This window comes from Thamnophis elegans, chromosome 7, assembly GCF_009769535.1.
Source record: "Thamnophis elegans isolate rThaEle1 chromosome 7, rThaEle1.pri, whole genome shotgun sequence".
NCBI lineage: Eukaryota > Metazoa > Chordata > Lepidosauria > Squamata > Colubridae > Thamnophis > Thamnophis elegans.
The window spans coordinates 38,251,942-38,278,829 of record NC_045547.1 but is presented as its reverse complement, the minus strand read 5'-3'; positions in this window follow the sequence as shown (position 1 = coordinate 38,278,829).

The following is a 26,888-nucleotide window of genomic DNA, read 5'->3' as shown; positions in this document are numbered from 1 at the left end:
CTTAGCTCAGAGAAAATGAACACGAAATAAGAAAAATGATTTTACTTTTTTTATATATTTTTTTTTATTTTTAATTTAAAACAAACACAATCCTTCTTTACATGCTGTAGAAAGTGTATCAGTTGGTTACAAAAAGACTTTCGTGCATCTCTTCCACAGTCAACAAACATAATTCATATTAACTCAAGCATTTAACTCAAATATTTAAACATATCACCATCATCATATCTCCATTTTCATTTGACTATAATTGTTTAAGCGTCCTTCATTATAAAATATACCAAAATTTAATACATAACCACATACTGGCCTTTCAATTACTATTTCTAAAATCCTCCACTAACACTAAATCCTTATATCCTATTCTAGCTAAACATTCATAATATTTAATAACAAAGTTTTTTAATCCTCCTTTCCAAATCACTGTTTAAAATTTACATCCAGTTTCTTTATATTATACCCATATCTATCTATATGTTATTATTCTTATCCCTCCTTTATTTGACTATATCCTGTATCTTAACATTTTCTCCGTAATAATAAAAACTTTAACTGTATCTTAGTTGATTCCTTTTTGTAAATTAATCTTCATGTATAATCCAAAGGGATTTCTAATCTTCCTTACATGGGTACCATTCAATATTCATACCCAATTATACTCATCATAACACTACACATTGTATACATTAGTAACATTATCAATTATTTATTTAAATTATATCTATTATCAATAAATTTCACTAAGTTTAACTAGTTTTAAATTATATTCTTCCATCTATCAACCTGCATCTTTCCAATAGCAAAACAGTCTCATATCTTCTGCCATTTGTGGTGCCAGTCCTCTAATCAGCTCCTTGATCAACTTTGTATGGACTCCTCTTAGCAACTCCTTGCTTATAAGATCTCTCATGTAATCTTGATGCCCTTCTTCTGTTTCCTTAATCATCTTATCTTTGATTGTCAGTAGTGTTATCCATGCTATTGCTAATAAAATTTCTTTCTTTAAATCCATAGATTCTTTGGGTTTTTTCTTCTTCTGTAACTTGCCCTCTGGGATAAATTTTCCCGCCCTTTAATTCCTCTTTTAGTATTCCACTCTTTCCATTTTCAGAGACAAACCAATCAAATGATGTTTCTGATGGCTTCCTTTCATAGGCAGCGGACTGAAAACTTCCCAGTCCTTGTGAAATTCAGTGGAAAATTATTCCAGAAAAGCCATAATTGAGAATTCAGTGTGTTACTGTGACATTTTCCTTATTATATTTCTTAATAGTAATCACTCCCTAATAGGAAAAGATGATCAGAGAGAGAAAAAAATGAATGGTTTGGCTATTCTTGGGAAAGAAGATTTAAAGGCAGGATTAAAGTCTACCAGATATTAAGTTGAAAGAGCTCTAAAATTCCCCAGCTTTGAAATTACTTCTCTTAATGCATTAAAACCAATTAAATGATTTCAAACTACCAACACTGAAGAACCTGAATAATTGGTTCCTTTGAAAAATTACCACAACCTGTTATAACTGAGGAGATGGAAGGCAGGACAAGTTAAGAGTTCTGTTACCCTGCAGGTTGTGGAGATTTCCAGTCAGGATGCCTATTTTATTTATTATTACTTTATTGTAGGTTTTATTCTCTATTTTCAGACACTTTGTCTCCCAAAGCAACTCGCATCAATTACAAAAGTGAGACAGACTCTGACTCCCTGTTGCTAAAAAGGGAAGACATTCAAGAGATGGAGAAGGTAAGAATGGGGAGTGACATGTTGCTTCTTTATTATCTTGATAATAAAGAATAATAATTGATGGAGAGTGTCAAGGGTGCTCTCCTTCAATCTTTGACTTGCTGCCCAGGTCACCTGGGGTTTCTGGAAATGTAATCTAGTCTACATTGGAATTCTGACATCACCTCAGTTGTAACCATACTGAGAGTATCATGCATCAATGTAAACTTATAAATAAACTAAACCTGAAAAGCATCTACTTTCAAAAAGCTGGTTATTTCTGAAAATATCTCAGAGTCAACCAGGCTCTTTTGGTAAGACCCTCCCAGAAATTTGTAAAAAGTTAATTCTTGGCAGTGGTGTGGAAATGGTTGCCAGTGCCTTTTTTCAATTTTTTAAAAAAATCTTCAGATCTGGCCTGCAGCCCAGGGATTTGTCACTTCAGGTTACTAGTCTGCTCCAATCCTGATTAGCTTTTAAAGGTATAGGTACTGCCACCTGCTGTCTGCTGTATAAATATTCAAGTGGAGTGTCATTGCATATTGTGTTTACCAAAAAGGAAAATCTCTTTTAAGATAAGCTGCTACTCTAGAAAAGATTAGCCAGAAAACATTTTCCAAGAATTACTGTATTGTAAACACAAGCTTACAAGTGTAAGCTGACCCTATTATCTGAAGGCAAATAATCAGGAAAAAAGTCTTTCCTTTACGCAAATACAATAGTTCAGCCTTTTCCCCCACTGAGCCTTGTGATCCTACAACATTTGCAAAATATCATGAAATTGACTTTGACAACTGCTTGGTTAACATAGAGTTATGTTATACTTTACTTTGTGATGATTTTCTATTTCTTGCTATATTATTTATGTTTATCCAACTTTCTCTTAATAGGCCGCAAGACACACACCTAGCATAAGAAGGCAGGGCAGTGCTATGAGAGCTTACAAACTAAAAATTTCACACCAGGGAAAAATCTGTATTGTTGTTGTTGTTGTTGTTGTTATTGTTGTTATTATTATTATTGTTGAATTATTAGATTAAAATTTTATATACTGTATTAGTTGCATTTTTATTCCATCTTTCATTAGTTATATTTCTATTTTCTGCAAGAACTCAAGGAAATATACAAAGCCAATTTTCTATCTCTACAACTTTGTTTCTTGATTAAGAATTCTGGATTATTACTATGATTTGTTGGATGACTGTATTTGGCATTATTTTTAAAAATCCAACTATTAGCTCTTTCCCAAGGACCTGGGATAGGCAGATGTAGTTTAATGGTGTCAAAGATATTATCCACAGGATATAAGCTATTCCAAACAAAACTGCTTTTGCAATTGGCTAATGGGGATTGTATCAATGCCAATAATGTTCAAGTTTGTTTTGGGCCTGCACCCAAGGCACCTAGAAGTATTGGTACTATCTTTATTCTATTTTTATTTGCATGTCTTTGTATTTTGTGATTTTCTTCAGTTCTTTCTCTTCTCTTCTCTCTTCTAAGGTGTATCCATATATTTTTGGCTTTCTTATTGACAATTATTAAGTCTACTGTGTTATGTGACAGGTGTTTTGAATTCCCAGAACACTTTAGCTTCTTCATTTTCTATTTATCTATGTTCTTGGTTGCAGACTATTATTATTATTATTATTATTATTATTATTATTATTATTATTATTATTATTATTAATTATTGTACAATTGTATCACAGCGGCCAGTTGTTTCGCCGGATTTGGCATTGGTTACTAGTTGGGCCCCACCCAGGGGCCTAGGACGTCGTAACGTATTTTCGTAATATGCGTGCAGATCCAAGCAGTGCGGCTTTTTGCATTTGACTGATGGTGATTTTGTCAATTTTTAACTGTTTTAAATGTAATTCCAGTGCTTTTGGAATAGCACCCAGTGTGCCAATTACCACTGGAATTACCACTGCTGGTTTATGCCATAGTCGTTGAATTTCGATTTTTAAGTCCTGGTATTTTGCGATATTTTCATGTTCCTTCTCGGCGACCCTGCTATCACATGGTATTGCAATATCAATGATGTCGTTTTGTTGGCTGGTCCACTTGTAGCCCACTTGTTGATGGATGTCCAGGGACCCCAACATCCGCTGCGGCCCTTGTTAACCCGCGCGATGACCGATGCGGTATGGAATTCTTATTTGTTTTTTTCACCATATTGTATGGGTTGGCGGGGTTTTTTTACGGGACCAGATGCCAACCTGACCCCAACCCTCCTCCTTTCTCATCCGGGCTTGGGACCGGCAACGGCGGAGTTTTTTTAAAAAAAAATTATTATTATTATTATTATTAATTATTATTATTATTATTATTATTATTATTATTATTATTATACAATTGTATCACAGCGGCCAGTTGTTTTGCCGGATTTGGCATTGGTTACTAGTCGGGCCCCACCCAGGGGCCTAGGACGTCGTAACGTATTTTCGTAATATGCGTGCAGATCCAAGCAGTGTGGCTTTTTGCATTTGACTGATGGTGATTTTGTCAATTTTTAACTGTTTTAAATGTAATTCCAGTGTTTTTGGAATAGCACCCAGTGTGCCAATTACCACTGGAATTACCACTGCTGGTTTATGCCATAGTCGTTGAATTTCGATTTTTAAGTCCTGGTATTTTGCGATATTTTCATGTTCCTTCTCGGCGACCCTGCTATCACCTGGTATTGCAATATCTATGATGTTGTTTTGTTGGCTGGTCCACTTGTAGCCCACTTGTTGATGGATGTCCAGGGACCCCAACATCCGCTGCGGCCCTTGTTAACCCGCGCGATGACCGATGCGGTATGGAATTCTTATTTGTTTTTTTCACCATATTGTATGGGTTGGCGGGGTTTTTTTACGGGACCAGATGCCAACCTGACCCCAACCCTCCTCCTTTCTCATCCAGGCTTGGGACTGGCAACGGCGGAGTTTTTTAAAAAAAATTATTATTATTATTATTATTATTATACAATTGTATCACAGCGGCCAGTTGTTCCGCCGGATTTGGCATTGGTTACTATTCGGGCCCCACCCAGGGGCCTAGGACGTCGTAACGTATTTTCGTAATATGCGTGCAGATCCAAGCAGTGTGGCTTTTTGCCTTTGACTGATGGTGATTTTGTCAATTTTTAACTGTTTTAAATGTAATTCCAGTGCTTTTGGAATAGCACCCAGTGCGCCAATTACCACTGGAATTATCACAGCTGGTTTGTGCCATAGTCATTGAATTTCGATTTTTAAGTCCTGGTATCTTGCGATTTTTTTCATGTTCCTCCTCGGCGACCCTGCTATCACCTGGTATTGTGATGTCTATGATTGTAACCTTATTTTTCTCAACAAGTGTGATGTCTTGTGTATTATGCGCCAGTATTTTGTCGGTTTGTATACGGAAATCCCGCAAGATCTTGACCATCTGATTTTCGGTGACTTTTTCAGGCTGATGTTCCCACCAGTTTGTTGCTGTTTTAATATTATAATTTTTGCACAAATTCCAATGGATCATTTGTGCTACTGAATTGTGCCGCAATTATTATTATTGTTATTGTACAATTGTATCACAGCGGCCAGTTGTTTCGCCGGATTTGGCATTGGTTACTAGTCAGGCCCCACCCAGGGGCCTAGGACGTCGTAACGTATTTTCGTAATATGCGTGCAGATCCAAGCAGTGCGGCTTTTTGCATTTTTAGTGATGGTAAACGTTGCCTTTCCTCATTAAGCAGAAAATGCTCCATGATCTTATCCTTCAATTCTTTTTGTTTTTGAGTTAGTTCATCAGTTGGTTCAGTGATAACTGGTTCTAGTGGTGGTGATGTTATTTCCTCCCCGAGAGCTTCTTCTGGGAGTTCTACTATAGTGTCTTTAGTTGTGTCTTGAATATCAGTTATTTCCACTTGTGATATTGTTTTTTGGGTTTTGCAATTTGCCTGAATTTCCTCATGTTCAACTTCACTAAACACTTTATTCCGTATAATAAATCGCCTTTGATCTGCTAGTCGTTGTTCACTAACATTTGAATCTGGATATTGTTGTTTCCATAATTCATACATTCGCTTTAAATATCCTCTTTTTTCTGGCTCTGAGTTGTAGTAACAGGCCATTATGGCACGGTTTTCATCTGCACTATATTTTTGTCGTTTTGTTGGCTGGTCCACTTGTAGCCCACTTGTCGACGGATGTCCAGGGACCCCAACATCCGCCACGGCCCTTGTTAACCCGCGCGACGACCGATGCGGTATGGAATTCTTATTCGTTTTTTTCACCATATTGTATGGGTTGGCGGGTTTTTTTTTACGGGACCAGATGCCAACCTGATCCCAACCTTCCTCCTTTCTCATCCAGGCTTGGGACCGGCAACGGCGGAGTTTATTATTATTATTATTATTATTATTATTATTATTATTATTATTGTTGTTGTTGTTGTTGTTGTACAATTGTATCACAGCGGCCAGTTGTTTCGCCGGATTTGGCATTGGTTACTAGTCGGGCCCCACCCAGGGGCCTAGGACGTCGTAACGTATTTTCGTAATATGCGTGCAGATCCAAGCAGTGCGGCTTTTTGCATTTGACTGATGGTGATTTTGTCAATTTTTAACTGTTTTAAATGTAATTCCAGTGCTTTTGGAACAGCACCCAGTGTGCCAATTACCACTGGAATTACCACTGCTGGTTTGTGCCATAGTCGTTGAATTTCGATTTTTAAGTCCTGGTATCTTGTGATTTTTTCATGTTCCTTCTCGGCGACCCTGCTATCACCTGGTATTGCGATGTCTATGATTGTGACCTTATTTTTCTCAACCAGTGTGATGTCTGGTGTATTATGCGCCAGTATTTTGTCGGTTTGTATACGGAAATCCCACAAGATCTTGACCATCTGATTTTCGGTGACTTTTTCAGGCTGATGTTCCCACCAGTTTGTTGCTGTTTTAATATTATAATTTTTGCACAAATTCCAATGGATCATTTGTGCTACTGAATTGTGCCGCAATTTATAATCAGTCTGCGCGATTTTTTTACAGCAGCTGAGTATGTGATCAACAGTTTCATCAGCTTCTTTGCAAAGTCTGCATTTGGCATCATCAGAGGATTTTTCGATTTTGGCCTTAATGGCATTTGTGCGGATAGCTTGTTCTTGCGCAGCCAGGATTAGTGACTCTGTTTCTTTCTTTAATGTACCTGTTGTTAACCATAACCAAGTTTGTTCACTGTCCACTTTATCTTTTATTTTTTCCAGAAATTGACCATGCAGTGCTTTGTTCTGCCAACTCTCCATTCTTGATTTTATCACATCTTTTCTGTATTCTTGTTTTGTCTGTTGGGCCTTCAGTAGATTTTTGTTCTTTACTTCGATTAATAGATGTTCTTGAGTTTCTTTTAAATAATCAGCCAGTGCATGTTTTTCTTCTTCAACTGTTTGCTTCACTTGTAATAATCCTCTGCCACCTGATTTTCGGGGCAGATATAGTCTATCAGTATCACCACGTGGATGTAAACTGTAGTGCATTGTCATTAGTTTCCTGGTTTTTCGGTCCAAAAGGTCCAAATCAGCTTGTGTCCAGTTAACTATGCCAGCTGTGTATCTTATAACTGGTATTGCCCAGGTATTTATGGCCTTGATTGTATTTCCACCATTCAATTTAGATTTCAAAATTTTCCTAACTCTGTTGGTGTACTCTCGCCTGACAATAGTTTTTACTTCTCCATGCTTGATGTTATCCAACTGCAGAATGCCTAAGTATTTGTAGGCTTCATTTTCTTTGCATTTAATTAGTTGGCCATTGGGCATTTCAATTCCCTCAGATGCAGTGATTTTGCCCCTTTTTATGGATACAGTGGCGCATTTTTCCATGCCAAACTGCATTGAAATATCGGTGCTGAATACTCGCACTGTATTTGTCAATGATTGGATTTCTATTTCTGACTTTCCATAGAGTTTCAAATCATCCATATATAGTAAATGCGAAATTTTTTCAGCTTTTTTGGCTGTTTGGTAGCCTAATTTCATTTTTTTTAGGATTACTGATAGTGGGATCATTGCGATGATGAAGAGAAGAGGTGAAAGTGAATCACCCTGGAAAATTCCTTGCTTGATATTAACCATTCCGTAGCTCTCATTCCCTACTGCCAACTCAGTTCTCCATTGTTTCATTGCCTTTTCAGTAAAGGATGTAATATTTTTGCTAATGCCAGTTGTTTCTAAGCATTTTATGATCCAACTATGTGGCAGTGAGTCAAATGCCTTTTTGTAATCAATCCAGACCATATTCAAGTTCGTTTTTCTGTTCTTACAATTTTCTAATATCATTTTATCAATTAGAAGCTGATCTTTTGTGCCCCTGCTCCTTCTTTTGTTGCCTTTTTGCTCTACTGGCAAGATGTTGTTTGTTTCCAAATAATCCATCATGTTATTTGCAATAATGCCTGTGAGTAATTTGAAGGTTGTTGGCAAGCATGTTATTGGTCTATAGTTTTCAGGTGTTGTTCCTTTAGTTGGATCTTTCTGAATCAAGTATGTTTTTCCAGTTGTCAACCATTCATCAATTTGGCCCTTTTGTAAAATTTCATTCAGTTGCCTGGCCAATATTGCATGTAAACTGGTCAGATATTTGAGCCAGAAACCATGTAATTGGTCCTTTCCAGGTGATGTCCAATTCTTTATCTTTTTAACTCGATTTTTGATCATCTCAGTTGTTATTTCTAATACTTGCATTTGTTTGTTGCCAATGCTTTTCTCAAAGTCATGTATCCACTTTGCTTCCTTGTTGTAGTCCTTTGCATTTTCCCACAATTCTTTCCAGAATTCAACTGTGGCCTGCTTTTCTGGTTTTTCACTTTTGGTGTCACCATTCACATTAAGACTTTGATAAAAACACCGTTGGTCTGATCGAAATTGCTGATTTTGTTTATATTGGATGATTCGTGCCTCATATCTTTCAATTTTTCTAGCTGTTGCTGTTATCTGCTGTTTTACAATCTCTACAGCTTCATTGATGTTTCTTGTATCCAATCTATATCTTCTGATTAGCCGATCTATGATTTTGTTGTTTTTAAGCCGTTGCTCATGCATGTTCTTTAAGTTACTAGCATCTGCCCTTAATTTTTTGATTTTTTGTTCTAGACGGATTTTCCACTTTGGCTTTGATGCTTTTTCTGTTGTGTGACTAGGTACTTTAATTTTAATGCCTAGTTCATTAGTGACTATTACAGCTGCGCTGTACATTAACTGGTTTGTTTCCAAGATGGATCCCGGTTCAATTGTTGAAAACACTGCATTAACCATTTTCATGATAGGGGCCAAAATTTTCTTAGGCACAGTTTTTAGTGATGGTAAACGTTGCCTTTCCTCATTAAGCAGAAAATGCTCCATGATCTTATCCTTCAATTCTTTTTGTTTTTGAGTTAGTTCATCAGTTGGTTCAATGATAACTGGTTCTAGTGGTGGTGATGTTATTTCCTCCCCGAGAGCTTCTTCTGGGAGTTCTACTATAGTGTCTTTAGTTGTGTCTTGAATATCAGTTATTTCCACTTGTGATATTGTTTTTTGGGTTTTGCAATTTGCCTGAATTTCCTCATGTTCAACTTCACTAAACACTTTATTCCGTATAATAAATCGCCTTTGATCTGCTAGTCGTTGTTCACTAACATTTGAATCTGGATATTGTTGTTTCCATAATTCATACATTCGCTTTAAATATCCTCTTTTTTCTGGCTCTGAGTTGTAGTAACAGGCCATTATGGCACGGTTTTCATCTGCACTATATTTTTGTCGTTTTGTTGGCTGGTCCACTTGTAGCCCACTTGTCGACGGATGTCCAGGGACCCCAACATCCGCCGCGGCCCTTGTTAACCCGCGCGACGACCGATGCGGTATGGAATTCTTATTCGTTTTTTTCACCATATTGTATGGGTTGGCGGGGGGTTTTTTACGGGACCAGATGCCAACCTGATCCCAACCTTCCTCCTTTCTCATCCGGGCTTGGGACCGGCAACGGCGGAGTTATTATTATTATTATTATTATTATTATTATTATTATTATTATTATTATTAATTATTATTATTTGCATAGTTAGCCAGATATTTAGTCTGGATTTGCATTTTATCCACCTATTGAATTATTTCCAAGGAGCTAAATATCATTATTATTAGCTAACAGGTTTTGTGGGTGAAAAGGTTTGAAAATCCTTGAACTGGAATATCATTTTCTCTCACTTTACAGCTATCTTTTTAATACATTTATGGCAGTAAATAAGCATTTCTGAGAATATGTAAGTATGATTAGGATTTGAAGAAATATAGGGTTCAAAGGTGCTGGAAACACTAAGCCTTGTTACACAGCAAATTTTACTTCCCTCCAACTGACTCCTGCAAGGCTATTCAAAAGTGCAGCTGCTGGAAATTCACTTTGTGCCCATGTCTAATATGGAGTGAATTCTTAATCTGCCTGCAGACTTCAGATAGATTAAAGCGAAGAGGAAATATTTTTCTGATTTAAAAAGCTAGGGACTTGGAACTTGTCTACTGACTTAAAAAATATTCTTTAAAAATAGTGATAATAAGAAAATGATTGATTTGGAAACATTCTGAAATAAATAAGTAAATAGTTAATGGACAACAAGAATAGAATAGAATAGAACAGAACAGAACAACAGGATAAATTCTTTATTGGCTAAGTGTGATTGGACACACAAGGAATTTGTGCATAAGTTCTTTGAAGAGCCTCACATGAACACTGTCTGAAAAAAACCTTATCTGGTGATCCTTTTTTGGATCAGAATTCCCCAGGAGGGGGGGGGGGCAAGAATAAGGTGACCAGATTTTCAGATTGGTAAAGAGGGACACCTTTGACCGCGGGGTGTGTGTGTGTGTTAATTAAAAATTTTATACAGAGCAACAAAAATTTTCATACAACGCAAAAATAGTATTGTAATGTTTTTTTTTTATTTCAACATAACTACAATTTACAAATATAAATTGTAACTTGCCAAACATCCAAAATTTGGTCACATGACCATGAGGATGCTACAACGGTTGCTAAGTGTGAAAATGGTCACTAAGTGTGAAAAATGGTCATCAGTCACTTTTTTCAATGCCATTGTAACTTTGGTCACTAAGCCCATTATACCACCTTTCTTGCCACAGTTCTCAAGTGAATAAATGCAGCTGATAAGTTAGTAACATAAGTGAATCTGGTTTTCCCATTTGACTTTGTCAAAAGATGATTATATGACCCCCAGAACACTGAAACCATCATAAATACGAATCTGTTGCCAAACATCAAAATTTTGATCGCGTGACCATGAGGATGCTGCAAGGTTGCTAAGTGTGAAAATGGTCATCAGTCACTTTTTTCAATGCCATTGTAACTTTGGTCACTATACCACCTTTCTTGCCACAGTTCTTAAGTGAATCTTAAGTGAAGATGTTATATCTTAAGTCTGCTTTACAGTAGAACCTCTGGTCATGAACGCTTCTGACCAAAATATTCACATTCTCCCCCCTCCCCCCGCTGCTGATTTCCCCTTCTGCACCATTTTTTTTGTAAGCGCCAAATTTCCAAAATTAGGTTTGATTCATGACCAAATCAGTTTGCGACCAATGTTATGGAACGAATTATGGTTGTGACCAGAGGTTCTACTGTATTCATGCCTTTACATACTCTATATCACCTCAAAATGTTGCACAGCCTTCATGAGTTTCTAATACAGATAAAATTAAATACAACATCAAAACCATAAAAAAGTAAAATTAACCTGGCTGGAAAATCCTATGCCTGTCTTGCTATTATTACTGACACACTTGCTGCAGTATTTGATGGCTAAAAGAAAAAAAATATTGTTAAAGTGTGTATTATGTTCACTCCCATGTCTTGTCTGCTGCGTTGATTTTGAATTTATTAAAAGAGCTTATTTTACATCAAATCCCTCTCATATTATTCTCCTATGTTCAATAAACCCTAAGAGACAGCATACTATACATGAAATTCCTGTAACTGTATATTTAGTAAATTGTGGAGCTGAGTTTATCCAATTAACTCAGTTTTTGGACTTGAGTAATCACATACAATAAAGGAAATAAAACTATTTAGAATGAAGTGTAGTTGGCTATTTGTGATTAAGGGTGTCATGCAGAAACAATTATAGTTTTGATCAGGAAAATACCCTAAAAAAACCCTTTTGTTCTTTCAGGGTTTTTTTTAATGATTTTTCCATGGCACATCACATATTGTTTTGAATAAAAAAACAGCAGCTGCACATTTTTAAAAACATACATTATTTTAAAATGCATTAAAAAATAAAAGAAAAAAACCCAGCACACTTACCAGCAGGCAGAAACTCCAATATTTTTCAAAGAAACTTTCCCACCATCTTGGAGTCCTCCAATCTCCGTGCCCCTCCCCTCCAGAAAATCCAGGAAGTAACACTGGCGACCTCTCTAGCCATTTCCTGCAGCTCTATTATACTAGATCATTTTTTTCTTATAAAATGAGGTAAACGCGACCAGCGTGGGGGGTTTGGGGGGAGGTTCGTTTTGTTGCTTTAACGTTTTAATATCTTCAATGAAAGGACTGAGACAGAGAGAGAAGTTAGTTAGACAGGGTGTCTTTTGTCTTGCCCCGGTTAGGATTTCTTAAGCAAATCCACTGGGCTTTCAACATGAAGCCAGAAAATCGGGACTTTTTTAAAAGGCGGAGGGACGCGGGGAAAATTGTTATAAAGCGTGCTTATCACACTGAAATCAGTACGTCTGGTCACCCTAGGCAAGAAGGGCAGCGTCTCATCAGACCCAGAGGGAGGCAAAAGGTCCCTCGCAGGTCAGAGATTTGCCTTATGAATCGGAATGGGGCGGCAGCCTGCAATATGGCTGACAAGATGCTGACTTCCAGTCTAAGCGAATGAACATGACGGTGAGGAAGAGATGCAAGACCGGTAAGAAAATTTATGTAACCACAGCCATAAATCAAACCTGGAAAAGGCAAAGAAATCTTGAGAGCACAAATAATATTGATGGTCAGATTGGGATTTTCTCAAAAAGAAAGAAAGAAAGCAAAGAAAAATGGAGGGTTGAAACATCACCCCCCCAAAAAAAAGCTATTTTGCTTGAAATAAATTCAGACAGAAAAGGAGAAAGCAGAGAAGTGACAAACCCACTCAAATATAAACTCTAAATTTGGTTTTGGATTTGAAATAGAAACCAAACATTCCAAAGGATTTACTTTATTTTGAACTTTTTCCAACTAATATATCTTAAGCAACTCCCAAAAATCAAGAAAAAAACACTTCTTCTCACTGATAACTGATAACCTAACCTTGACTGTGCAGGAAGTTTTAATTAACCAACTGCCATAAATCAGAATTTGGAAAAGGAGGAGGCAAAAGAGAAACATACCCGAATCTGGCTATTTGCAAGTTTGTTCCAATTGATATATTTTGAGCAGCTGTGGTTGACCAGAGGTGGAAGGTGACAGTGGAAAGAATAATTACAGAGTCAAGAACTGGGAGATGCATGGGGTTTTTGCCCCCCTCTTTTGTCCTTTTGTCAAAACAAAGAAAAGGGAGAAGACAGGAACAGAGAAGTAGAACAAAAGATTTACTAGGAAAAAAAAATCAAACAACTAGAAACTTTTATATGGGAAAATATAAAGCTAAGATAAGGGCTTTATTCCTAAATATGACAATAAAATGGAGTTGCTAATTGGTTGAATATAATAATGGAAAGATAATTAAAGGTTAAAATTTATGGAATGTGGATAAATATGGGGAGGTTGTAAAGCAGAGGTTTGTGATTCACTTTTATACATGATAATTAAACTGAGTTGTAAATTGACTGAATATGACAATAGAAGGACAACTAAGCATGGGTTAAAATATATGAAACATGGACATATATAGAACTTTTAAGATGATGAATAAAGTGAGATGTTTACCACTTGCTATTCTATATATATACGGAATTGTGATAAATATTGAACAGAGAGGATTGCCATTTATAGACAATTAAGGGTAACCTAATCTAAGCTATGGAAAAATGGTGAGGTAACAATGGGAAACTATTGAGATTTAAAGACAGAATCACTAACTGGGTGTTGAATCTGATTACCTGGGCTATCGAATCTCCCACAAGGGGATAGAAATGGACCCTGCTAAGGTCAGGGCTGTCACTGAGTGGGAGGCCCCACGTACACGTAAGCAATTACAGAGATTTTTGGGATTTGCTAACTTCTATCGTCAATTTATTCCCTCCTTCGCTAAGATAGCTCTTCCTATAACTAACCTCCTTAAATCGAAAGGAAGGGCTAAGTCTAAACCTAGCAAACAGTTGGACTGGACTATGGACTCTCAAGCTGCTTTCGAGAAGTTGAAACACCTCTTTGCGAAGGAAACGTTCTTCAAGCACCCTGACATGGACGAACCATTTGTGGTCCAAGCTGATGCCAGTGATGTGGCAGTGGGAGCTGTACTACTTCAAGCGAATAGCCAAGGTAAATTACAACCCTGCGCTTACACCTCTCGCAAACTGACCGACACGGAAAGACGGGCTATTTGGGAGAAAGAGGCTTTTGCTGTTCGTTGGGCTTTATCAACCTGGCGCCATTTTCTAGAGGGCGCCAACACCCTTTCAAGGTGTGGACTGACCATAAAAACTTGGAGGCATTGAGAACCCCCAGAAAACTTTCTCCTAAGCAGATGCGCTGGGCTCAGCATTTCAATAGATTCAATTTTACCTTGAAATACATTCCGGGAGGGAAAAATTTTATGGCTGATGCTTTGTCCAGACTCAATACAACTGTTCAAAGCTCAGTGTTGTCCAGCCTGTCATTCCCACAAAGAGCCTAGCTGCTCCTGTAGTTACTAGAAGTCAGACAACTTCCAAATTGGAGGTCACTGAGGACTTTCTATCTAACCTAAAAAAGGCCCTTACTGAGGATGACTGGTTCCAGCAACACATGGATGAATGCACTATAAAAGATGGATTGGCTTGGATTGGGGCAAAGTTATACATCCCTGGGTCCATTAGGACCATTGTACTTCAACGGGCTCATGACTCCCGGATGGCTGGACACTTTGGGTTCGTTATGACCCTGCACCTTGTTAAGAGGCAATTTTGGTGGCCATCGCTGAAAAAAGACATTGAGGCTTATGTAGCTAGTTGTCCAGTTTGTGCCACGGCTAAACGCCCTCTGGGTAAGCCCCAGGGGTTGCTCCAGGTGGTGGCCCGCCCATTAGCCCCGTGGAAGGAGATATCCATGGATTTCATTGTTGAACTTCCGGAAAGTCAAAGAAACACAGTAATCTGGGTTGTTACTGACTTATTCTCCAAGCAAGTTCATTTCATCCCTTGTTCCAAGATCCCTTCTGCTAAATCTCTCGCTAAGATGTTCATCTCACATATATATCGCTTACATGGGGTACCCGACCGCATAATTTCGGACAGGGGTGTTCAGTTCACCTCCCTATTCTGGAAAGAATTCCTGAAGCGGATTGGCTCTGCCCAGGGGTTAAGCTCCTCCCACCACCCTCAGACTAATGGGGCCTGCGAGAGGACTAATTCTGTGCTGGAGCAATATTTACGTTGTTTCATCAACTACCAACAAGATGATTGGGTGGACTTGTTGCCTCATGCTGAAGTGACCTACAACAATTCCGTACAGCAGCACTGGCTTTACCCCTTTTCGTGTGGTGTACGGCCAGGATTTTGTGCCCATTCCTGAGATTCCTCGCGAGCAGCGCAAGTGTCTTCGCTGTCCGGGTGGAGTGATCGCCTTTGGGACATCTGGCCTTTGGCACTCCAGACTCTAGATGCTGCGCACCGCGCTCATAAGAAACAGGCTGATAAGAAATGGACTAAACCCCATGAATATAAGGTTGGTGATCAAGTTTATTTATCCACTAGATTTCTTCAAACTACGCAGAAGTCGAAGAAGTTGGGCGCCAAGTATGTTGGCCCATTTCCTGTTGTCAAGATCATCAACCCTGTCTCAGTCCGTCTCCAGTTGCCTAAGAATCTCAACCGAGTTTACCCTGTTTTTCATGTTAATCTCCTGAAGCCTCAACTCACTTCTTCCTTGAGAGCACCTCTTCCTCCTCCACCTGCCCCACTTTTGATAGAAGGAGAGCAGCATTTCGAGATCTGTGAGATTTTGGACTCTCGTAAGTGGTGGAACCGTGTCCAGTACCTGGTGGCTTGGAAGCATTTCCCCCATCTCACGCTGAATGGGTTGACAAGTCCCATGTTCAAGCTCCTCGTCTGCTCCACAAGTTCTACTCTGACTATCCTGACAAGCCCTGATTCTTGGACAGTCTGCTAATTTTCCTTTTTTTGTTGTTTTTTTCTCCCTTCCCCTTTCTCTCTTTCATGTCTTGTTGTCTGTCTGTTTGTTTGTGTTCTTTTCGTTTCTGCAGGTCTGACCTTTTCTGGAGGAGGGCCAGATGTCAGCCTCTGCTTTGCTGCTGCTTCGGCTGACATTGAAACGGGGAGAGGGGGCATGGTATTTGGGAAGTGAATCATTATATGCTGAAGGAAGATTCTAGACGCTGGCCTGACCATCTCATTGCACATGCGGAGGAAGAGAGTTTCCCACCAAGGTTAACTGTCCAGCATTCCACCCTGATGATGTTTTTTGAAGATATCTTCAAAAGAAGCCAAGGTGGCGCAGTGGTTAAAAATGCAGCACTGCAGGCTACTGCTAGATCAGCAGGTCAGCGGTTCAAATCTCACCGGCTCAGGGTTGACTCAGCCTTCCATCCTTCCGAGGTGGGTAAAATGAGGACCCAGATTGTTGGGGGCAATATGCTGACTCTCTGTAAACCGCTTAGAGAGGCCTGAAGGCCTATGAAGCGGTATATAAGTCTACTGCTATTGCTATTGCTATATCTCCCACCTGACAGTTGGGTGAATTATAATTGGACTATGGACTGGGGTGCCAAGGGGAGGGGATTGAACCATACATGATATTCTTTGCTTTCGTGCCTAATTAATCAGATTCAGCTTTGCTTCGCTACTATTCATTTGTAATTAGTAAAAGTACACTCAATTTCAAACAAATGGAGTTGAGTGGTTTTTTTTCCTGATTATTAAATGAAGTAGCATCTGACAATGGGGGCATGTAAGGATGTATAATTATATAAATATAATGATGAGAATAGCTGGGAATTGTAGACAGGTCTACATCTCAGCTAAAATTAGCCTAGCCGGGGGGGGGGGGGAGAGGTTAAAAGCACAATGACTATATATGTATACTTTTTTGTTGTATTTTTTTTAAATAAGGAGAATACATGTTAAAATTAAATATTATATTGAAAATGAATTATAAATATCATCAATATAAAATGGAGCTTGCTCAGAAGCTAAAATACACCAAGTAAATGAGCTGAAGAGTGGGAAATAGAGGAGAGAGGTAAAGGAAGAAGAGAGGGATAGGAGAGAGGGCAAGTGGGGGGGAGAGGAGGAGAGAAATTAGGAATGGAAAGGGGAGAGAGGAGAAGGAGAGAGGAAGGGGAAAGTAGAGAAGGGAAGGATGACAGAGGGAAGAAAGGAGGTAGGGGAGGGGAAAGGGAGAAAAAAGTGATGGATAAGGTACAAATATGGTGTATGGAGAGCAGAAGAGCCAATAATTGTTTTTGAGAGTTGATGGTAAGATGAATTGATGTAAACATTTAATAATACAATATGATGTAATAGTATACATGCGATTATATGTTATGAAAATGAAAAAATAAAAAACTTTATAACAAAAATAAATCATAAGATACAACTTAGTGATAGTCATGAGATACTAAATAAAAGCAATCAACATAAATCATAATACAAAGAACAAAGTGATAATCATAAGATGATAAAGGAGTAAGTCATAAGAAAATGAGTAGGATAATAGTAATACAGTCCTACAATATGGTTTAACCTCCTAGGGCATAAGACAGTGCCAAAGCTAGCATAATCACTGAAGCCTTCAATTTTAGAGCATTTGGTGCTTGCAGCCTGATGTGGACTAGAGTACTGAAACTATTTAGAACCAATAAGAATTATATGAGACTTTACGACTTTTCATTTCTATCCATGTCCTATCTATGTATCTCAGTCCCTCAGTCCATCTATAATCCTTTTTCTAAAGCTGGAGGAGAGATGTAAAACAAGGATTTCTATCCAAGACCATCTCCATCAGATTCTTACTCCTGATGAATAACCAATTGGATCCTGTATGAATAACAGAATTGGAACAGAGCTTGGAGGTCATCTGGTCCAAACCCCTGCTCAGGCAGGAAACCCTATACCATTTCAGACAAATGGTTGTCCAATCTCTTCCTAAAAACTTCCAGTGTTGGAGCATTCACAACTTCTGGAGGCAAGTTGTTCCACTGATTAAGCTGTGAAACTCTCCAGCAAACCATCATGCAATATGTTGCTCTAAATATATCATCAATAGAATGTGTGGGAGGGAGCTGTAGCATTTGCTTGGCCTTTCAGAGTGAAGTTGCCTCTGTAATAATCAGCTGATGGTACATGCCAGGAAGAAGCCTCCAGAATATGATTCTTTTAGGACATCCTGAGATTAGCTTTTTTTTTTGAGGCACAGGAACAGTTTATTACAATAGTTTATAAACCTGCAGAAAAAACACCAAAAGTACTAAATCTATATGCATGTGAAGTCCACAAGCTGATTAAATATTAAAACATTCTGCTCTGAACAAGCTACAAAGGACATAATTTCCAATTTAAGATCACCATTAATCACCATGTAGCTTTAATTTCCCCCCTGTATTGTTATTTGACTAGATGCCTTCTGTTATGATTTCATAAGCAAGAAATTAATAAAGCACTTAATTTTCATACTCTGAATTAATTAACATATAAATTCAGATACTCTGGGCTGGTACAGATTATGAAATGTTACTCATGTGACATCACAGTTCTGGGTGATGAAACATTTCAGTGATGCCAGTGCTTACTCAAGAGTTCCACTACCTTGGAAGATTTTTTTTGGGGGGGGGGGTGGCTTTTAATGTCACATGCATGTTCATGCTGTGATACTTCATTGTACAATTGTCTATATATGCCATAGTATCTTGCATCCCCAAACTACATTTTCTAGGCAATAGAAGACACAGTGACACTACGCACATAATGTGCAAGTGATGCCTAGAAGTTACAGTGACACCACGTCTTTGTGCAAGTGATGCCTAGGCATAGATTTCGTGTTTTTCATCATTTGCAAATAATTTCAGGTTGTTTTATTAAGATAATGTTTCTCACTGTTTGAATGACTGTTAGGCAAAAAAAAACAACCCAAAAGAGTCATTTTAAAATAATGCATACTTCAATATTATTAAGAAGATGAATCAAAATTAAGCCTTTATTCAGTCTAGTTTATTTGAAGCCAAGTTAACCACAGACCAGCAAGAATTAAGCAACCAGACACAGAACGCCTAAGAAAATAACCATTCAAGAAAAAGTGCTGGGAACCTGTGAATTAGAAATGTCCCTTCTCTTGTAAAGAAGCTCTTGGTTTTTTAAATTAATAATTGTAACACAATCCATTTCTTGCTGTTTAAGTGGTGAAATCTCGGGAGACCATTTATAACAAGATTATAATAATTGTTTTAGCTTAAATCTAAGAGTTGAAACGTAGGCAGGTCTTCAAGTTCTCTGGATTTTGCTGGGATGGTTTAATATTTCTACAAATACGTTTTCTTATATCCAATACAAGTCATTGGAACCGATCCAATAATTTTAATAACAGTAGCATATTTCATCGTTTGTAACAAGTTCTTACTGGAAGGAATTCTTATCTAGCCCTGCATCCAGTAATTCTAGTTTCTGTGGAATGCTATTTTATTTACTTTGCATCAGCCTCTCAGTAGTCCAAATTAATCAAAAAATAGGTTAATCAATTACACCAATGATGGCTTTTCCAGACAGAGTGCCCAAAACACATGCGCCCCACCGCATGCACCCTGCCCCCACTCATGTGCTCATGGGCCCCGCATGGGCCCCACTCCTGTGCATGCATGACAGAGACACAAAGGCCAGCTGGCCGGCTCGCACATGCGAGTGAAGCTGAACTGGGGCGACAGCTCACATGCCATCAGAGAGTGCGCTGTGTGTCACTTCTGGCACAAATGCCATAGATTCGCCATCACAGAATTACACTATTAGTTCAGGCTATTCATTTCTCTTTCCTTCTATCTTGAACAAAGCAAAAACTCCTTTTTCAATATTTAAATGTTGGCAGAAATGAAAAAAATATCTTCACATTAATTCTGAAGAACTGGAAATAGTGGCGACATGGAAGTAATTTGTGGGCTCATCCCCATATTCTTCTAATTACCTGTTTCTAATATATATAGATCATGTGCTCATGATGTCACCTTCATTCCATCCTTAGTTTACCACAGAGACAATGCATTTCCATTTTGGATGAGTGTTTTTCTTCTTCTCATGGTCAACATTTTGCATGTGAATCAACTCCAAGATTCCTAAAACTTTCTTTGTTGTCCCTGTTGTCCATCTGGGGATGCTGTGGGCATACTCCCTCCCTCAATTTAGATTTGCATTCAATTTGAATTATTGATTTGAGTTCAATTTGTAATTCAGTTCAAATTAATGTTTCAATTAATTTAGATTTGTGGTTTGAGTGGCTGATATAGACAGGTACCGTATTTTCACCCATATAACCCGCCCACGCAAATAACCCGCCCACGCGAATAACCTGCAGGTTTTCAAGATCGTGTAAAATGTTTCCCGTATACCCCGCCCACTTATATAACCCGCAACGAGTAAGCCATCGGCAAACATTACATTAGCGCTATTCCATCGGACCTACCCATTAAAACCAATCGGAGGAGAAAGCCTGGGCGAGCTGGGGAGGGGTTGGAGGAACTCAACTCAAGGGAGAGATCTTGAAATTCAATAGGAAAAAAAAATGCTTGGGTTTCGGGACGCCTTCGTGAAAACCCCGCTCCTGGCTATGGGCGAAGCGACCAGGAAGAAGCAGGAGGTGAGAGGAAGCCCGGATTCTGCAGCTCCTCGCCTTCTCTGGGCTTGGAAGTCCGGCAGGAAGGGAAGGGGAGGAGGCGGCGGCGCGGCTGTGGCTCCGTTTTCACACACACACACCCTCCCTTCTTCTGCTTTGCTCTGTGAAAGGGCTTCACTGCCGAAGCATTTTGGTTTAAAAAAAAAAAACAAAAAAACACCGTCCCTTTCTCTCTCCAGTTAACAGGGCCAACCCAAGTGGTGCATTTTATCTGGGGGACGACACACACACACACACACACACACACACACACACACGACACGTGCGGCAGGAGGAGCGGCGTCCTCCGCGCTCTCGGCTGCCACAAACGCCACGCAACGAGGGAATCTCCTTTTGTGGGGGGTGTGAGACGCTGACAGAAAAAGGGCAAGCAGTGACCGCGTGAGGCGGCCTTGAGAGCTCCAAACGACCTACCATACTGGCTGGCAAGGTTAGTTCTCTAAAGGCCGTTGAAAGCTCCGGGGAAACCCCTTTTTCCGCCCTCGGAGCCCCCAGTGCTTCCTCAACCCCCCCCACACTTTTTCCTCTTTGGTTCACCCCACCCCCACCCTCAAGGGCCCGGGACTCTGGGAAAGTGTGCAGCTGGGGGGCTGGGGAGGAGAGAGCGTCTACCGTTCCTCACGGGAGGCACTTCGAGCCCCGCCGTATCTGAGAGGCTCTTAGTCGTCGGTGTGGGAGAGGAGAGAAAGGTTAAAATGTTTTTGAAACATAAAAAGAATCCTTTGTGGGCAAACTTAAAGCTGCTGGGATGCACAGGCTTGCTGTAAATTGAGGGCATGTTTTGCCTTTATTTATTTTGCCGCCTCCCCTTCCCTTCCTCGGAGGGGAACGCTCGGAGCAAAAGGGACCCCCGCCTCGTTAAAGCCGCATCCGACGCTTCACCTAAAAACGATCCCGATTCTCCCGCGTCCTTCCTTCCCTCCCTTCAATGTACTCTTCCTATAAAGAGAAGGGAAGCGTGACAAGCTCCGGGCAGGAGATGGGCTCGCGTAGAGGTACCAGAAGTTTAACGGTTTCACCTAAGCCACAGCTCGTCCTCTCTTGGGACAGCCTTCCGCCGACATTAAAACGATGCGTGAACTTGCGAAAAACTGTGGCAGGCATGGAGGGGAGGGAGGGAGCGAAAAAAGAAGCCAGAAACGGATATTTTCTCCCTCTCGTGAAGGGGGAAGGATCTGGTGCTTTCCGGCTCGGGCTCCTTTTCTCCCTTTTCCTGCTTGGGTTTCGGGACGCCTTCGTGAAAACCCCACCCCTGGCTATGGGCGAAGCGACCAGGAAGAAGCAGGCGGTGCTCGGCAGCCCGGATTCTGCAGCTCCTCGCCTTCTCTGGGCTTGGAAGTCCGGCAGGAAGGGAAGGGGAGGAGGCGGCGGCGCGACTGTGGCTCCGTTTTCACACACACACACCCTCCCTTCTTCTGCTTTGCTCTGTGAAAGGGCTTCACTGCCGAAGCATTTTGGTTTTTTTAAAAAAAAAACCAACACCGTCCCTTTCTCTCTCCAGTTAACAGGGCCAACCCAAGTGGTGCATTTTATCTGGGGGACGACACACACACACACACACACACACATGACACGTGCGGCAGGAGGAGCGGTGTCCTCCACACTCTCGGCTGCCACAAACGCCACGCAATGAGGGAATCTCCTTTTGGGGGGGTGAGACGCTGACAGAAAAAGGGCAAGCAGTGGCCGCCTGAGGCGGCCTTGAGAGCTCCAAACGACCTACCGTACTCCGTTTTCACACACACACACACCCCTTCTTCTGCTTTGCTCTGTGAAAGGGCTTCACTGCCGAAGCATTTTGGTTTTTTTTTTTAAAAAAAAAAAACACCGTCCCTTTCTCTCTCCAGTTAACAGGGCCAACCCAAGTGGTGCATTTTATCTGGGAGATGACACACACACAGGAAAGTGTGCAGCTGGGGAGGAGAGAGCATCTACCATTCCTCACAGGAGGCACTTCGAGCCCCGCCGTATCTGAGAGGCTCTTAGTCGCCGAGCGGTTTTGTTTTTTAAAGCCGAAGGGCTCGGGGCTGAGGGCAGAAGAAGGGCGACGGTCGTTAACGCCGTCCGCCTGAACCTCGCCGCATCCGGCTCTTTAACGAGGCGGGGGTCCCTTTTGCTCCGAGCGTTTGCGAAACTGTGGCTCTGGGAACTATAAAAGGGGATAAACAAGTTTGGAGGCTCCGTCGTCGCCTCTGCCGCTTCCTCGCTCTGCCAACTGGCTGGGTGTCGAGAAGGTGCCAAAGAGGAAGAGATCAAATGAATCACCCGAACAATAACAAAGGAGCGGAGAAAGCACCAGATCCTCCCCCCTTCACGAGAGGGAGAAAATATCCGTTTCTGGCTTCTTTTTTCGCTCCCTCCCCTCCGTGCCTGCCACAGGACGACGGCGCCTCCAAAATGCTTCGGCAGTGAAGCCCTTTCACAGAGCAAAGCAGAAGAAGGGAGGGGTGGGTGTGTGTGAAAACGGAGTACGGTAGGTCGTTTGGAGCTCTCAAGGCCGCCTCACGCGGCCACTGCTTGCCCTTTTTCTGTCAGCGTCTCACCCCCCCAAAAGGAAATTCCCTCGTTGCGTGGCGTTTGTGGCAGCCGAGAGCGCGGAGGACGCCGCTCCTCCTGCCGCACGTGTCGTGTGTGTGTGTGTGTGTGTGTGTGTGGTCCCCCACATAAAATGCACCGCTTGGGTTGGCCCTGTTAACTGGAGAGAGAAAGGGACGGTGTTTTTTTTTTAAAAAAAAAAAAACCAAAATGCTTCGGCAGTGAAGCCCTTTCACAGAGCAAAGCAGAAGAAGGGGTGTGTGTGTGTGTGAAAACGGAGTACGGTAGGTCGTTTGGAGCTCTCAAGGCCGCCTCAGGCGGCCACTGCTTGCCCTTTTTCTGTCAGCGTCTCAACCCCCCCCAAAAGGAGATTCCCTCGTTGCGTGGTGTTTGTGGCAGCCGAGAGCGCGGAGGACGCCGCTCCTCCTGCCGCACGTGTCGTGTGTGTGTGTGTGTGTGTGTGTCGTCCCCCAGATAAAATGCACCACTTGGGTTGGCCCTGTTAACTGGAGAGAGAAAGGGACGGTGTTGTTGTTTTGTTTTTTTTAAACCAAAATGCTTCGGCAGTGAAGCCCTTTCACAGAGCAAAGCAGAAGAAGGGAGGGTGTGTGTGTGTGAAAACGGAGCCACAGCCGCGCCACCGCCTCCTCCCCTTCCCTTTCTGCCGGACTTCCAAGCCCAAAGAAGGCGAGGAGCTGCAGAATCCGGGCTTCCTCTCACCTCCTGCTTCTTCCTGGTCGCTTCGCCCATAGCCAGGGGCGGGGTTTTCACGAAGGCGTCCCGAAACCCAAGCAGGAAAAGGGAGAAAAGGAGCCCGAGCCGCCGAGCCAGCCCACTGCGAGGAAAGTGGTGGTCCCAAGCTCTCCCTTTAGTTAATCTGTGTAAAATATTTTACGTACACCCCGCCCACTTTTATACCCCGCAGGGGGCGCTGTGCATGTAAAAAACGCATATAACCCACGGGTTATATGGGTGAAAATACAGTAATTTGATTTGATAAAACTATTTCTGAGACTACAAAAGCAAGACCTCCTCTGAGCTTCCCTCCACTCCACTCTCTGTGCCCATGGATTGGGTGGGGGAGGCAGCATTTCCTCCTCAGAGGGGATCTGTTGTCTGTCATTGCCGCCAGCAGTCTGTAACCAATCCTCCAGTGTGTTTGTGAAGGCAGGCGGCTCCCTGTCCAGTCAACCACTTCCCCCAATGTTGAGGATGATGCTTGGGACAGCATCATCCTCAGCCCCTGGATTCTCCAGTTGTTCCAGGGGAGACGTGCCATCACTGTCAGATGGTTCTGGTTCCAACTCCCCCTCCTCTGAACTAGGATCTGATGAGGCCATGACATATTGTCTGTAAACATGGTCAAAACTAACGAAGAAATTAAATCCTGCAGTTCTTTAATCTCTTGATATACTGATATACTTACATTGTCTTGGCATCGCAAGATTTTTTAGTCCCCTAATTTTAGTAATCGCTTATTCATGAGTGGGCCAACTTCAGCTCTTGGCTGCTTGCTGTATAGTGCATACTATTCCTAAGCTGTATAGTATGGGAAAAGAGCCAACCCACTTATCAAATAGGTTTGATTAGGAACTCTTTTATTCTTTGCCCTGAATATAATAAGTATGCCTGTGTCACAAGGATCAAGTCATGTGAGCCACCACAAAGTGGCTGCTTTTGCATATGCACCACTTCCATTTGGCTTGGGTGTGGTGTACAGAACTGGCACTTTCTGTTTGGGGTGAATGAGTCACTTTATTTGCCTACCACAAGCTGGGAAAATATAAAACAACAAAACAAAACAGCTATAGAGATTGGCTTGAAGCTAATACCTAGATAGTTTTGTAAGATGTAAGAAGTTCAGAGAGGATCTTATTCAGTTGTATCAGAAGGCATATAAGGGGTCTTTCAGGCAAGCTATAGCCTTGTACTCTTGCAAGACAAGCTCCCCCTCCTGATCATATGACATCATTACCAGAGGCTGAAAACAATTATGGTACATATTATTGATTTACTTAGGGACTACAGTGTTGTAAAAAGGGGGTTTATTCTTGATTTACTTATGCATTTATAAACCACTCTAAACTCTAAAAGAAGTTCAGCAGCAACTGCAGGAACCAGTGCAACAACAAATAATCAAGAAAGCTATAAAGTAAAAACTTTTTTATATTTATATCTCACCTCTTGTACAGAACCTTGAAAGAGTATACTAGTTAGTTAGCTAGTTATATTCAGTCTTTATTATTTTTATAAGCAACTCTGGACAGCAACAATCTTTCCTCCTCCTATTTTGTGAGGTCCCCCCAGACAACTTCTCTGGCTGTGGGTAGACTAGAAGCTGGGTCTCTACTGCTAATCCAACCACTTCCTCACAATTGTTCTCCATTCTCCTCTTGGAGTCAAGAGCTATCAAATTACAAAGACCTCTCAGAGGAAGTATGAAAAACAAGGGGGGAAACCAGCAATATATTCATTTTTATTTTTGTCAAAGGAGGAAGAAGCACAGCGATACAGGTCTTTTCAGCCACGGTTGCTTGATTTACAGTTCCTTGTGCTCAGCTGGTGTTCAGAAAGGGAAGAACTGATTGAGTTGTTCTTCACAGATTTTATAGGCTGGCAAGCCAGCAAACATGCTTTATTTGTAAATGTCCAAATAAATCTGAAAACAGTCAAAACAATCTGATTTCCACCCACACACTGTCTAAACCAGGGACAATCTGTATGTGAATCGATAGTTCTTTCCATAAGAAAGAAAGAATGATGATATGCCCACATATAATTATATTCCAGATTCCAAAGTAATTTATATGCATAAGTCTACTCACAAAAACAGCAGTCCCTTTACACTGGGGATCAGAATGAATTCTCTCCAACAAGAACACCTAAGAATATTCTTCTGCTTGAAAAAGTGTATTTTTTTTTTGTAATGATGCATGCTAAAAGATCTATAGCTTCTTTCTAAATCAGCAACAACACAACGTTCAATAACTGTAAGATCTAGAGATATTTCTTACATGATGATAATGACATTATATCTCTGTAATTTCCAAGTCCCAATAAACTGCAGCAAAGATGTTCCAAGGACATTTGTGCATAAATAAATATATGTTCCAAAAATGAAGGCTAAAATATATGAAGACTGGTTGCAAGAACTGGATCTGTCTAGTCCATGAATGTCAAACTCGATTTCATTGTGGGCTGCATCAGGATTATGTTTGACCTCGGGGGGGCTTGGGGGGGGGCATGGCCAGAGTGGCCGTTGCCAGTTCAACGTCATTCATGTGATCAAATACTACTTTTGCTAGTAGTTTGTTTTGCAAACACTCTGCCAGTGAAAACAGAGCTCCTCCTGGGCTCCATTTTCAGCTGCCTCCTGTAGCCCTTTGCCAGCAAAAATGGAGCTCAGGATGGCTGTGCTTTGTTTTCACTGGCAGAACACTGCAGGCTGGTCCTTCGCTATTTCCAGGGAAGCCCTACGGGCCTTGAATTTGACACCCCTGGTCTAGTCTAATAAACAGAAGGACTAGAGATGACATGATAGAAATCTTTCAATATCTAACGGGTTGCCACAAAGAAGAGGGAGGTCAACCTATTCCTGAAATGAGG